This window comes from Cottoperca gobio, chromosome 1 (genome assembly GCF_900634415.1).
Source record: "Cottoperca gobio chromosome 1, fCotGob3.1, whole genome shotgun sequence".
NCBI classification, from domain to species: Eukaryota; Metazoa; Chordata; class Actinopteri; order Perciformes; family Bovichtidae; genus Cottoperca; species Cottoperca gobio.
This window is the reverse complement of record NC_041355.1, coordinates 7,086,787-7,101,946: the sequence shown is the minus strand read 5'-3', so window position 1 is coordinate 7,101,946 and position 15,160 is coordinate 7,086,787. Positions and strand designations below refer to the sequence as shown.

The window sequence follows — 15,160 nt, the reverse complement described above, 5'->3', positions numbered from 1 at the left end:
GACTACTGAATGTCAGACTCCGTACGAGAACAAAGCATCTCTCGCTGAAGACCGGATGACACCCTCTAACCTCTCTTCCTGCTCAGACAGCCAATCACTGCTGCCTTCTCCGAAGCTCCTTCCTTGCCTGCTCCAATCATGGTTTCCATGAGCCTGGACTGACAGCTGTCTGCGAGGAGGGTGACAGACGACTGACTGATCCTGACGTGCTGATCGGCAGATCAGAGAGCAGGAGAGATACATTGACACACATGCACTTAAATCGCACAGGAGTAGATACAAGCTGAGTCGAACAATCTAGGCTTGAAAAAAAGGATTTCAAACATGCTTGGCTTTGCTTGTGAGTGAGTTACAGTAGATGCTTAAACAACCTCTACAACAAAAGGTTGTCAAGGAGAAACACATTCACTTTTCATTATTTTCACATTAACATTCTGTTGTGCTTCACTGGTACAGTAGCAGGTGAAAGAAAACAAATGTGCCCAATTAATACTTTTAATTTTCCACCATTTTCACCATTGGCCAGTGTGTAATTCTCTTTTGAAGTTAGCATAAGCAAGATGTTAAGCCCGTTTAAAAATGTGTTGCTTTGTCTGGCATGTATTAATATCAGTGTGTCTGTGTGTGTATGCTGTACACATATGTGTGCACTTATTTGAAATGTCAATCTTTAATATGTTGTACTTAAATGAAACAATGGTTTGGTACAAAACAGAACATTATGTCATTTCAAGTATGTGTGTGTAAGTGTGTGTGCGTACTCTCTAAACCTGTGCATGTCTTGCAGTGTACACTGTTGGATAGCTTTCTCCACATACTAAGCACAACAGAGTTGGTGAAGCAGGATCCCCAGTGAAAGAAAGCCCAGATGACAGATTAGTGTCACTGTATTGGCTTTCTTTTTATCCCCACTTTCAATAATCAGGTTTAAGTCTGGGAGGACTTTGATCAGTATCATGTCCAGCATCTATATATAATATAATATAATATATAATATTCTCTGAATGCATCTAATGAAACCGATAGAGAGTAAGCGATGGAGGGGTGATATTGAGGGAGATCTATGCGTGGGCAGGGGGGGGGGGGGTATCAGGCGGAAGAGACTGTGATCAGTGACATTTAAGAGGTGGGCCACACTGCAGGGCACATCTGCTATGACACACACATACAGACTGAAACGCACACACACAAACAACTGTCAGCTCCTATCTCCTGATGAGCAGACAGGAGGACAGGGGGAGAGAGGAGGTGAATGGGAGAGTAGGCAGGGAGGGAAATGAATACCCCCCGCTGAGACGGCAGTCTCGTCTATCTCTGAAGAAAGTTGTGTACACAAGCGACTGTGAAAACACCTCGATACTTTTGAATGACACACACAAACTTGCACACAATAATTATTCCTCTGTTTCACTCTCTGCGCTTTCATTTCATCCCCCAGACTCCCCCTCCCTCTGCCTCTATTTTACATTCCCTCATTAAAACAAGAGTTATCTTGCAGGTGGAAAACAAACTTGTATACACACACACACGCACACACACACACACACACACACACACACACACACACACACACACACACACACACACACACACACACACACGTTATCAATCAGTTCTTAAGTCTTAAGTCCATGGACAAATGTGACAAAAAGGATAACAGAGAAGGACGGTGTGGGGAGATGTGCGTGCCACTTGTACCACCATCATGATGGGTGTGGTCATTACATTACCAGTTTGTTGCTGAACTTGTCGTACACGATCACAACACCACTTTCACATAACAGCCACTGGGCTTCACAAACGCACACACACGACCCAGATCCACGCTAATACTAATACCACTGCATTTAGACATGTGATAGTCTGACAACATAACTCCAGGGTCCATCTCACTGAACATATACTTGTACACACACACACACACACACACACACACACACACACACACACACACACACACACACACACACACAGTTAAACCTATACATAGAGAATGAGAAACCACTGAGAGAGCAATGTGTGGTCCTTCTAGATTCTATATGGACCTCAGAGAAAGTAAACTACAGTATTGCTTAATCTCCCTCCTTCCTTCTCATGCTGTCAGTTTTCTGCCAGCCAGTGATTTTAATTGTCCCACGCTTTTATTATCCCTATCACTCCCCGTCTTCAGCTCACTTTCTCTCATTTCCCTGTTTTGCAAAATCTTTTGTCTGTCTGTCATTTACCTAAGCGCAGGTGCTGTCTTTTGTGCGTGCATGTGCCCGGGAACCCTCGACACCCCTGTCTGTGCTAGCCATCATCTCCTCTGACAGCTGCCACTGTCCTGACCTTGGGCATTGTGGGCTACGTGGTTTTGAAGTGATTGACGAATCATATCCTTTCATTCATTATTGAAGGTGGAGATCAAAACCGCCGCAACCGGGATATCACCATGACAGCCCGGGAGACCAGACAGAAGTAAAAAAGCTGTGGGAGCAGGAGGAGGACGGGGGAGAGGGAGAAAGTCTTCTGAGCAAGAAGTGCAGGTGAGAAGTGAGGGTGAAGGAAGGGAAGAGCACAGGGAGCAGAAAAGTTGGGTACAGAAGGTGGAGCATCCTAAACAGCAGAATTACTTTTTTGTTTTACTCGAGCATTCGAGGCTCCGTCTGTGTCCAGCCCTCTACTCACAAAAGCCTTCACACATCTATAATTAATATTCAAGCCAGACTCACAAGTAGAAAGGGTGAATGCAGCTTTCTCCACTTGATAATCCTTACAATAAGAATTAGACGTAACTGAAGAACTTGACATTGAGTATATTTCAGGTTTGTGGATTTATGCTCTGTTGCTTCTTTTTTACATTGCACCTTTATTGATATTTTAAATTAAACACTATTTGTCGTCTTTGCCCTCGGGATAAATAAAGTTCTATCTTATCTTATCATAAATGACATGCCTCATCTAAACCTCTGCGAGTCATTTAGACCAAACTGTCCCACGAGAGTCACTGAGGTCACATGTCACTGGTTAAGTTCATATCATACTCAGAAGGTGTCTCATCTTTGGGACATTTTGATCATGTAAGTCTAAATATTTTAGGCTATCAGCTACTTGCACTGCATCCTGACATCCAGGCGGTTTCACATCTCTTCTTAATTTATTTTCAAGCGACTCTTCAAATCCAGTGGATAGAAGAGTTTAAAATAGACTTCCAGGTTGAACAAAATCATTTCACATAGACAGCACAACTACAAAGCAACACCAGAAAAGTCGATGGGTAGGGACTGTCTGACGTCACCCCACAAAGGAAACACATCTGAAGACTGTGGAATCAACCCCCCCCCCCCCCCCCCCCCCCCCCCGGGGGAAACGCTAACGTCAGTAATGGTCATGAGAAATTTATGCTTTGCTCATTTATACTGGTGCCAAATAAAAATCCTCTCCATAAACTCTGAACTTTGTCCCACAGTCTTCACTCTTTCATCTTCCTCTCCAGTCCTTTTAGAAAAAATCTGCCTTCATCAGTCTCCACCATCCTCGCCCAGTGTTCACCTCGATTCTCTTTTCATCTCCACCCTGTAGCATTGATTTCGAGCTGGACTGACGCATAGCTCTCCATTTAAAAGGAGTGCATGTTATGTCCTTTGGCTATTTCATTTACCTGTGGGGGTGCAAAAAACTTGATAGCTTGAAGTTTCACTTCTCCGACCTGCTTCTCTCACTAACTCATTCATGTCGTTGTCGCTCTGCCCTTTTCTTCACACATTTTAACTAATTTGTTTTTGCCGGGTGCGTGGGAGGTGCTTTAGGGTGTGTGTGTGTGTGTGTGTGTGTGTGTGTGTGTGTGTGTGTATGCCTGGCTGTGCATGAGTCCATATGCTCGATGAATGCAAGTATGTGTGTGTAAATGTGGATGTTTACTTCCTCATTTCCACAGTGACAACATCTGCCACCAACTGCAACACACACCATGTCTCCGTCGTCTCCCTCGCTCCCTCCCTCCTCCGCTCCCCCTTCAGACAAGGGCAGCTCAGTGACACACCATTTGAAGGGCAGACTCCGTCTCTGTAAACGTTTCTCTTACAGACTCAAATTAATTCAATAAGACTGACAGATGTCCTTGCCAAGATGCAATATGACTCTTTTCTGAGTGTTTACTTACTTCCACATTTATAAACATATGCGAGAGCTTACGCACAAATATAGGCGCACACAGAAGGTCAGACACATACCTTTTACCAGCGAAGATGTTTCCAGTAATAGCAAACAAGTCAACTGATAATAACTAAGACAGCACAGACAAAGAAGTGTTTGAGGGGAACATGCTCATTGTTTGCCGAATAATTCATTGCTTTTCGATTTCTCAGCGTGTCTGCGAGCTGATGGAGTGGGTATTTTTAGATTTCTTTTGGGTGAAAATGTATGAGACGCTTGCGAAGGTGGTTTAGGAGATGGTTGTTCAAAACATCTTTAATTATTTTGCTGTCACAAATACTCTTTGAGGCAAACTTGAGTTGCGCTTGTTTGTAGAAATACTTTTCTCATATTCACCAAAAAAGTCATTAATAGCAGTAGTTGTCCCAGTTTAACAAGCAGGGTGGTGGGCGACTCACTCATTACTTTCTCTTAGTTTCTTTCCCCATCAAGTACGAATGATGCACGACTGAAGTTCTTTTAACAGCAGGCATACGACATGCTTCTAGCTACCTGCAGTTCTCTACTGATATCTGGTAGAAAGCTGCAGGCCATTGCACTGATATTCAACACAAACCTGCACAAGTACATTCCCCAGGGGAATATGAACCTTTAAGGGCTAACTGAACAGAATCTTGGGCTCAAGAGAAAAACAAATACTACATTTCAAAAGTGTCCACACAGACAAATCAAGAAAACAGTCATCTGCAACATAATGCAAAGAGACAAGACAACTCATTTAAACTCTGCATAACCTGTGTTCATGTCAGGACGGATACAGAAACACAGTGTGAATCTGTGTCTGTGTGCGTCTGTGAGTTAGTGAATCACTGGACTAAAATAAAACAGGCCAAATATGATTACACAACGACTTGTGTGCATGTCTCTTTCCAAATGTTGTTAATGCTCCTCAATTTTTCTCGACGATGGATTATGATTCCGTTGCTATTTGGAAAATGCATCATCATCGAGATTAGGAAGAGATAAGGGAAAGGAAGTTCTGCAATGCGCTTCTTCTGGTGTTTGATTGACTTATAATGTCTGTGTTGAACATCTTTTTATTTTATTTATGTCTCAGATAACTACATACACCAAAACACACAGAGGATGGGGGTCACCCGAGGGAATGGTCATGAGAGAGAAAACTGTAGTAGGGAGCACCCCCCGCCCCCCCCCCCCCCCCCCCCCCCTCTCTCCAGCACATTATGGGTGAGGGACAAGTGAGGGAGAAAGAGGGAGATGTTGGAAAACTTCAAAGCTAGTCAGGAATTCAAAGCTCAGAGTTTCATCCTTGAGTCTTCTTGTAATTTGTAAGTCAACGTGAGGAGATGTGTTCGTGTGTGTGTGTGTGTGTGTGTGTGTGTGTGTGTGTGTGTGTGTGTGTGTGTGTATCTTGCAGTCAATTTACGAGCTTGCTGTTTTAAAATATGCTAGTTAGAAAACAGAAAAAGAGCCATAGAGACACATTGGTAGTCTGTGTTCGTTGTCCTTTATAGTCCTGCTCAGTTGAACTAGATAAAAGTAAGACGAGTGATTGCAGGTGAGTACATACACCACCTCTCTACTCACTCAGTCTCTTTCCTTCTCCCTTTATCGAATGCCCTCTCGCTTGTCTTCGATTCCTCCTCCTCCTCCTCTTGGAGTTCTAACCCTCCTCCTCCTCTTTGCTTCTCCACCTAAGCGTGCTGCCCCGTCATCTCCATCTCTCCCTGTGCCTCTCTCTCTCATTCCTTTTCTCTCATGCTGTCATTTAGCATTGCGGGCCGATGATGAAGCGTTCCATCATGCCCCGTCCCCACGCAGTCAGCACTTTTATTCATTCACTCCTTCATTTCAATCTCTCCATCTCTCTTGATTTCTTTCCTTTTATTATTTATATCTGCCTTTATGGTTACGATGACAAAGGGTGAGCGCTGAGAAATACTGTACATGTACAGCACAGGTGCAGAAATATCAACAAGTGCACACAGTCCTTGCTAGAAAATGTGGCACAGTAAGACACATCCACAGACACGGCTAATCTATCTTCTGTTTCTGTCTCAAAACAAATTGGCGCGGGTCAACACCTGCTTTTGCTTTAGTGTGTTGATGGGATAAACAAGCGCTCTGTCTCCCTCTCCCTCTGCCGTAACGTCACACGTCTGTATTAAACGTGACACTCTCGTTAATCCACATTCAGCCAGCCACTGCATCTCCTGAACGCACCCCGCGCCGATCCAGGTATACAGACCTGAGGTAGGAGAGCTCATGAATAGCTAATGGGAAAGACACAACAACGCTCTGATTCACAGAAAATGGCCTTTACACCATCAGCTCTACTATTGGCTGCTGGTCGGGAGAGACGGGGGCGATTGATCGAACATAAAGGGTGAGAGAGTAAAGCGATATGTGTCTGGGAGAGAGAGTAATTGAGTGTGTGTGTCTGTGTGTGAAAGAGAAGCAATGTGTGCAAGTGTAAGCGAAAGAGAAGAAGAGAAATGGAACATATTATATGAAGTTATTGGAAAGAAAAAGAAAAAGTAATTTCACACACAGCCCATCTGGCTGAAAGGCTTATCTGCACGCATGATTACTAAACTTGATAAACGAACACATACAACGGTACGGTCTCTTCCCTCTCACAAACACACTGCATGTGTTCTGTAGTTTGTGTGGAATGATAAAACAATAGAGTTTTTGGCAAGGGAGGGGATAAAGCTTTTGTGGCCATAACAAGGACCAAGATGTGTTAATCCAGCCTAACCCGGATGTAGTGTTGGAAGAAATATTCCTGCTTTCAACATTTTACTTAAGTAAAAGTACAAGTATTAGCATTAAAATATACTTAACTGTACCAAAAGTGAAAGTATACATTATGCACAATAGTCCATTTCAGAATCATATTTATTATATTACAGTTGTATCATTAGAAATGCATGTATGTGTGTATCACTTTAATAGTAGTAGTAGCTGATTTTACCTACTTTATATTTTTCGGGTTAGCTTGATCGATAATAATACATCATAATTTATTAGTAATTTATAGTTTGTATTAATAATCTATATAGCAAAACGAGAGTTTATCCTGTAATTTTTGAAAAGAAAAAAGTAGTTTCTCTATGATCTGCTTCTAACAGCCAAAACTCAACATCTCAGAGCGACACTCGTTTGGTTAAATAGTCAAATTGACAAATGGAGAAAAGGAAAGGATCATTTTGCAAAAGGGCTGTAGTATTTGAAGTAAATCAGTATCATTAGGGTTAATAAACAGTGGATGTAATAATAATTAGGGAATAAACAGTGGATGTTTATTTAAGGGAGAGAGAAAAGTAAACAGGCACAAATACTGCACAACAACTGCTATCCTTACTGGGGGCCTCTATGCCTACAAACTTTAAATATCACTTTGATAAAGTCTAGGTCTAATTAATTAAGCTAATCAGCAGGGGGGCCTGGCAGCGAGTCCTCCCTGCTCTGCAGTCTCTCTCCCTGGCTGGGGCTCTGCAGCAGTTTCCTCACTGTGGAGAGTGACTATTGGCTCTGGATGTTTTTTTGCATATTAAAACTGCTCTTCAACACCTAAAGCAAAAATGTGAACACTGTAAATGTTAGGCAAAATACTCCCCCCCCCCCCCCCCCCCCCCTTCCATAATATGAGTTAACGACTTTAAACTTCCTGGGACCAAACACACATTACAGGCTTAAAATGAAAGTCCATCTTTTGAGGGGGTAAGAGGGAAACTTTCACAGAAATTATGCACGTCTGGCCTTGTACGAAAATTAAACACTTGCTACCTGAGCAAACGCACATAAAGTATAAGCAAGGTGTCCTTGGGCAAAAAAAAGAAGAAGCTGGAAATATATTTATGCACATTTCCTCATCAGCATGGCACACTGCAACTAAGACTACTGCACATATTATACAAACGTCTTCTGAAGGGTTTTACCTTGTTTTTAGAGGTTGTCTAACAAGCATTATAACCTACAATTACACCTCAAGCAGGAAACATACAACAAAGTGTAACTTCTCAGGTGCTCGTGGTACAATTCAATGATTTATGCAGTAAGTTGTCACATCTGTGCTGAGTAATGTGAAATGCATGCCAGTCCATTACCCCGTCAGGCAAAGGGCCAATTATTTCTTAAAAGTGCAAACCTTTAAAACAAACTAAAATAAACCACTCAAAATCATGACATCTGAATGCTCTCTGCAGGTAGACTGATGTTGAGTGATGGGTCATGCAACGTAAAGCACGGACGTCTTAAACGCCTTAAAATCTGCTAGTATAACATTGCATGGCGTGCAGTGCAGTGCATTATCCTACATTGTCATTTTAAGCTTCTGTAGTTTACATAAAGAAATGATATATTGGATGGTGATGGACAGCAGAGTTTCACTTTTGATGTATAAAATGAAAGTATGTATTTGAATGTCAAACCACTATAAAGTAAAAGGAACAAATCCTGATGTGACCATTGACAGTGTTCTGCCTTTTGTGTTATTGAACTGCTAATGGCTTTTATTTTCACAGAGGTCAAACATGGTCTGAGAGAATAGTTCATGCACACATTATGTTATTTTAGATGGGAAAAGCAGACATGTAGCAGAAAATAACACTTGATGCTGAGTCACAGAGCAAAAGGAGTCAAAGTTCTATTGCACTGCTAAAACTTTTAGCAAAGCTTCATCTCTCCTGGGATCTTTTCGGCAGGCAGTGGCATATACAGCAGCAATGTCGCAATCACTCTTGTGCTGCGGGTGCTAAAGGCATAGTAATGGTGACAGGGACAACATTTTCATTTTTGCAGAAGAAGCAGACAAATTCAGCGTCTCCCAAAATGATTTCTTTTCCTTAGCAAGATTCCCAAAATGTCAACCCACTATTCATTCACAGACAGAGCTGCAAGAGGATTTGACAAACAGAGACAAAGTTTGTTGTTTTTCCAGAAGGTTGGCGGTTGCGTAACTCTACATTTGTCCGGTACAATTAAACAGGTGATATCATCAGGTATCGGGTTCCCTGCTTAAGTAGCAGCCCAACAACGTGAAGACCCCATTTACAGCTGGTATTAACATGCAATCTAAAACTGGATAAAGAAAAAGGAATGTTAAAAAAAAGAATGCAATGCGATCAGGATCCTTTCGGGCTTATCTAAGTGTGATCCAAACCAGATGTAAATGCAGTTTGTAAGCTACAAACAATACACAAACACACACACTACGAAGAGATACGCAGAGCCTATACAGCAGCATCGCTTCCTTCGCACTGAGAGCGTCATGTTTGTTGACAAGTGTGCCAGCTCTGCCTACCTGAGAATCCAGAATTGAGATAACGAGCAGCAACCAATTATTTCCATTATCTATAAATCTGCTGATTATTTTTTGAAATAAAGTTTGACATCTTCAGATTTCTTCAGTAAAACACTCCAAACCAAAAATATTAAATGTTTTCAACATATAAGTCAAAGAAAAGCAGTCAATCTTTCCATGTGAGAGGCAGGAACGAGGGAATTTTGGCAATTTTTGTTTGTCAAGTGACCTAAACAGTTAACCGATTATCAAAAATGTTGCCACTTATTTACTGTCAATAAACTTATGGATTATTAAGCTGGGTGAACTGTAATTGCAAAGGCCTGTGATCAGACTTCTTATAGTATTCGACTTAGAACGTGTAAATATATTGTAAAAGAAGTTGATAAAAAAAGTGGAATAAAATTCCTGCTTGAAAAATCAAATATAAAAAAACCCCCCACAATACTAAACAAAGTAGGAGCACTTTTACTCGTCATCAGGCAGCTGTGGGTAGCACTTCTGTGGCCACCGCAGCAGAAGAAGGCTCTGACCTACACACAGCAGCTCCCTGAGCAGCAATATCCCATGGCCGCCCCTCGGGACAGAACAGCAGAGACAGGTAATAAGCTGCAATCTTACTGTGAATGTCGGAGTGCAGGCAAGACAGAGATAGATGGTACAGTAGAAATACATCTCACAAACACACCTAACCACTCACACAAACACACTCACACGCACACACAAACACATACTGGCCTGTACACACACTAAGTTGTAAAAGCTGTACTGTGAGGATGTATTGCTGAGTGCAACCTAATTGGAACATTCATTATTGTTACACTGAATTACAGCATTGTCCCTGATGCTATTGATCCCTGAAATGTGTTTGAGGGTGTGTATGCACCTGTATGTGTGTGTGTGTGTGTGAGTGTGTGTGTGCGCACATCTTTATGGCCAAACCTCAATCACTAAACAGCTACTTCTCAGCTCTTTCGATCTGACTCTTGACTTTGACCTTTCAGACTGCTTTCAATCAGGTCCTCACAGTCCTGACTGCCTGACAGAAGCGGCACTTATCAGAGTCTTTCTGTCTCACACACACAACACACACACAACACACACACACGCATAGTGACAGGTCCTGTCTACAGTTGACAGGGTTTTATATCAGCAAAGACATCAAGCCGCCCACAAAACACCCTCCCTCCCCACTGACCCTACGACCACGCCATGATGAGAGATGGGACAATCTGCTCTGTGACAGCTCCACTCATACAAAGACACACACACACACTCACTCTCTCACACACACACACACACTCACACCACACACAAAATACTCATACTCATTGTCTGAACACAAAATCAGAGGGTAAGGCTCCATATAATGTATGCCTGTAAGTGTGGATATCATAGAAAAACATGCCTGCACTTGAGTGTACGTGCATGTGTGTGTGTGTGTGTGTGTGTGTGTGTGGCAGCCTCTTAACTGAAGGCTTTGTAAAACTCTTGTTCATCATAACTGTGATGCTCTAGCCCGAGGGCTTAGCAGCATAAAGCAATTTCTCTCTCGTTACACCAGGCGTATATTAACCTCCAAAAACCGTCAAACACACAAACACTGACACAGAACACACACACACACACACACACACACACACACACACACACACACACACACACACACACACACACAGAGAGAGCTCTCTTACCATTTATCTGTCGTGTCAAGTATAGCAAGGACTATTCTCTTGAGTAGATTATTTATAATGCTCCCTTATCAGCTTGATAGTCTACTGACTAAGAGCTGTCTCTCAGTGTAGGCTTCTTGAAGGCTGTTGTTTCTTAGCAGTTAGCAAAGTCAGACGGACTCCAGAGGCTGTTTACTGTCCTGCTACTGGCCCTATATATGCTTATACACGTATGAACATTTTTTGTTTATGTTGAGTGATATTGCAATTGCGATATGATTCACAATGTTGGAGGAAATTATCTTCTTTTCTTTGAAAAATATATGTAAATGATTTTGGCGAGGATTTGTACCAACAAAAACATTTCTTACGTCTGTAGAATATTATTTGTAGGCCAGGACATCTTACTTATCTCACCACAATACTTAATTCTGAATGGTAATGACAAATATTTTGCCTCCTGCGATTTGGATATTGCCCAACTATATATATAATTCCGATTATTTAAAATCCCTAGTGGGAGGTTGAATAACAACGTGATAAATTCAACATGATGTGCAGCACTAATTCAATACACCAACAAGTCATGTCACTAATCTGCTGTCCCGAGTCTGTTCTGGAGATTGAAGGTTCCGTCTTGACCATAAAAAAAGCTGTTAACAAAACAATCTCACCGCAAGCTGTTGTTGAGCTTCCAATCGTATCACAGCATCTTCCTCAGCAGGTGGTGTTTGCCACTTGTGAATATGGACAAGAAAAACTTTATTTTTATTTGTATGGAGATTTGAAGCATCGAGAAGCTCTCCGGGACTCGCAGTGCGTCTTGCAGCTAGTCAAAGTGGGCTGGTACAGATTATTTTGAGATTGGTTCGATTTAGTTCACGGCAGCTGTAATAGCAGTTCATGTCTGCAAACTCATTCCCTCCACAGCTTTATAATAAACTAGCTCTCATTTACACACTCCCCCTTTTTTTTTTCCAGTTGCATTTATTCATCCCCAAGGAACTATGAAGGAGTGATTATCTACTCCTAGCTAAAGTAGACTGTTTAGCTTTCCACAATGCCGGCTTCTTCTTCCTCTCGCCGTCTTTCTTACACTCCCTCTTGCATCCAATGTTATCTGACTTTCATACTTGTTTTCCTATTTCTTATTGTCATTATGTATCCCTCTCCTTCTCCAACAACACCCCCCTCCCACACTTAACAATTTTGATTGTTGATGCAGTACTTCTTTTTTTTTTTAAATCTAGTTTCTACATCATTTCTCTACACATTAATTCACTGGGGTTGCCTATTGGCATGTTACTCTTTAAAGCAAAAATGACACACACACACACACACACACACACACACACACACACACACACACACACACACACACACACAAACAAACACACGCACAAAATCATGAAGAATTGCTCGGGACAAAGTGTGAAAAGAAAGGAGTGTGGTAAGCAGCCACAAGGAAAAATGGAGAGAGGGAGAGGTAATAGACTGGACCACAATTGGACAGCCACTCGGCAGATTTTCACAATAATGTAACCACATCTCGTAAATAAAGAAAAGAGATGCATTGTGAAAGCCGGCAGGAAAACTTCATTTTATTTTAATTATACGTACTCTGTGTGTGGAGGCATGTGTGCGTACATGTACCTTTGCATGCTACAGTTATGTCAGTAATTCCTTCATTAAAAAAATAATTACAAATGAATCAATGATGAAAACAGGAGGATACAGCCATGCTAACTGCTCTGTGAAGCTGTACTTAGGCACAGCAGTGCTTTGAGATTAATGCTAACACCAGCATGCTTCGAAGGTTACAATTCATCCTGAGGGGAATTTCATGGGAATCCGATTCCATGCAATTGTGTTGAGAAATTTCACTTAAAATCAAAAATGTGAAGCTCCTGGCGGCACTAGAGGAAAAGCCACGGGATCACCAAAGTCTGCAGGGTTCATCCTCTGGGGACATTGAATGTCTGAACTAAATTTTATAGCATCCATCAAATAGTTGTTGAGATATTTTGGACAGGCCGAAAGTACGACTTTACCATCCCTAAAGCCACACTGCCCCAGTTTTGTGAGTTACAAAGAAACAGAAAGAGTGAGATAGAATAAAAGATAGTTTTCAGTTTAAATCTAATCACTTATACAACACATTATTGTTGTTCATCATTTGTTCAGTCAAGAGACAAGTTTAGACAAATTGAACAAGAAAAGAAATAACAGGAAGAGAAACAAAGGACGCTTTATGTATTACCATGTGAATAAGTCAGGATGTTAGTTCAGGCTCCCAGTAATTCTGCATTTGGCTCTCTGCCTCTTACACGCAGGAAACAGGAAATGACCTTATAATTGTCTGTGGCTCCCTTAGCTCATGTAACACCTGGTGTGACCTTCTTTCACAGCTCCACAAACACTGAATCCCCATCATGTTGCTCCAGCCAGCCAACCATGTGATGTCAGTGAGAGGACACACCTTGAAGATTAACACCAGCACACTCTGTGGTCAAACACTGGAGGTTTTGATTCAGGAAACACTGTGACCTTTTCCTCCTCTACCTCAAAATCCTCTCCTCCTCCTCTCTCCTCCACTGATCCATTCATCACACAGACAGGCCGTGTGTTTTAACTTGTGCTCGGTGTCACTAGAGCAGCCTCTATGAGAAGAGGAGGTAGATAAAGAAAGGCAGAGGAGATGGAGAATAAAAGCCGAGAGAGAGAAGATACGGGGAGGTGCGGCGAGAGGTCAGACTGCGCACACACAACACAGATGGAACAATAGGGACCTCAAACTTCTACATTAATACCTCATACGTGCGATGTTTTCTTATCATTTGGTTTGTCTGGTGTCAGTTTAACTCAATGGCCTTTTTCATCACTCTAATTCCTTTTGTACCAAGCCATCAGATGTGTTGATATTGTGAGGTTGTTTTTGTCATTCTATCAACACCAACTTTTAAGCAAATCATCGTTTCAGCTCAGCCTGAAGATCAAGTCTGAAATACGTGATTAAAACTTTGATGGCAGTTCATTTTATTTTTATTGTCAATAAAAAATCATCCTCGATAACTGTTAAGATTTATAACTAAATGTGTTTTTATGCATTTGTGCCTGAATATGTGTTTATTACATGCTGTGCATACTCTCATTCAAGGAACATTTAATTAAATTTCCACCAAGTCCCATGTGACTCATTCAACCCTGCACCAATGCCTTTCCTCTGCCATTGTGTGTTGTGTTGTGTGTATGTGTGTGTGTGTGTGTGTGTGTGTGTGTATGTGTGTGTGTATGTGTGTGTGTGTGTGTGTGTGTGTGAGTATGTGTGTGTGTATGTGTGTGTGTTGTGTTGTATGTGTGTGTGTGTGTGAGTGTGTGTGTGTGTGTGTGTGTGTGAGTGTGTATGTGTGTGTGTATGTGTGTGTGTGTGTGTGTGTGTGTTGGGTTGTATGTGTGTGTGTGTGTGTGTGTGAGTGTGTGTGTGTGTGTGTGTGAGTGTGTATGTGTGTAAGGATTCCAATTTGCTGTGAAATCTGACAGCCCCTCTCTAATTCCCACAGAAGGCCGAGTAGTGGGTAGGAGGGAATTACTACTGTTACATACCCGCCAAGCTGATTACCTATCGACTCGTCTAAACACTCTGGCAAAGCCTCACTATTCCTGTGTTTATCCCTAACTGTGTGTGTGTGTATGTATGTATGTATGTATAGACACACCAACATGACAAAGAGTTATCTGTGACAATCTAATTCTCCCCGTCTTACCATTCTTATCTGTGTTTCTTTGAGACATAAACAAACACACAGACTAATCACACAGCCAGACATTTACCTGGTGGTTTTATTAGGACTGATTGGCCAGGCAGCCCCACAGCCACAGCGATCAATACGGTGACGGGAGGATGACATCACAGTGCGAGATGAACCCAGGTTAAACACTTATCGGCCCAATCAGCTGCTCGGCTGACACTAATGACCTCATCACTAATAGCCAAGGCAGCTGAGTAATAGTTCAGCCCTTAAAG

At 41.9% G+C, this 15,160-nt stretch overlaps 1 protein-coding gene across 1 annotated transcript in view; it reads right to left on the bottom strand.

Annotated features, from left to right (window-relative positions):
- LOC115007219 (protein sidekick-1-like) overlaps nucleotides 1-15,160 on the bottom strand; it is a 206,845-nt gene that overhangs the window by 135,576 nt on the left and 56,109 nt on the right. The window lies entirely within an intron of this gene.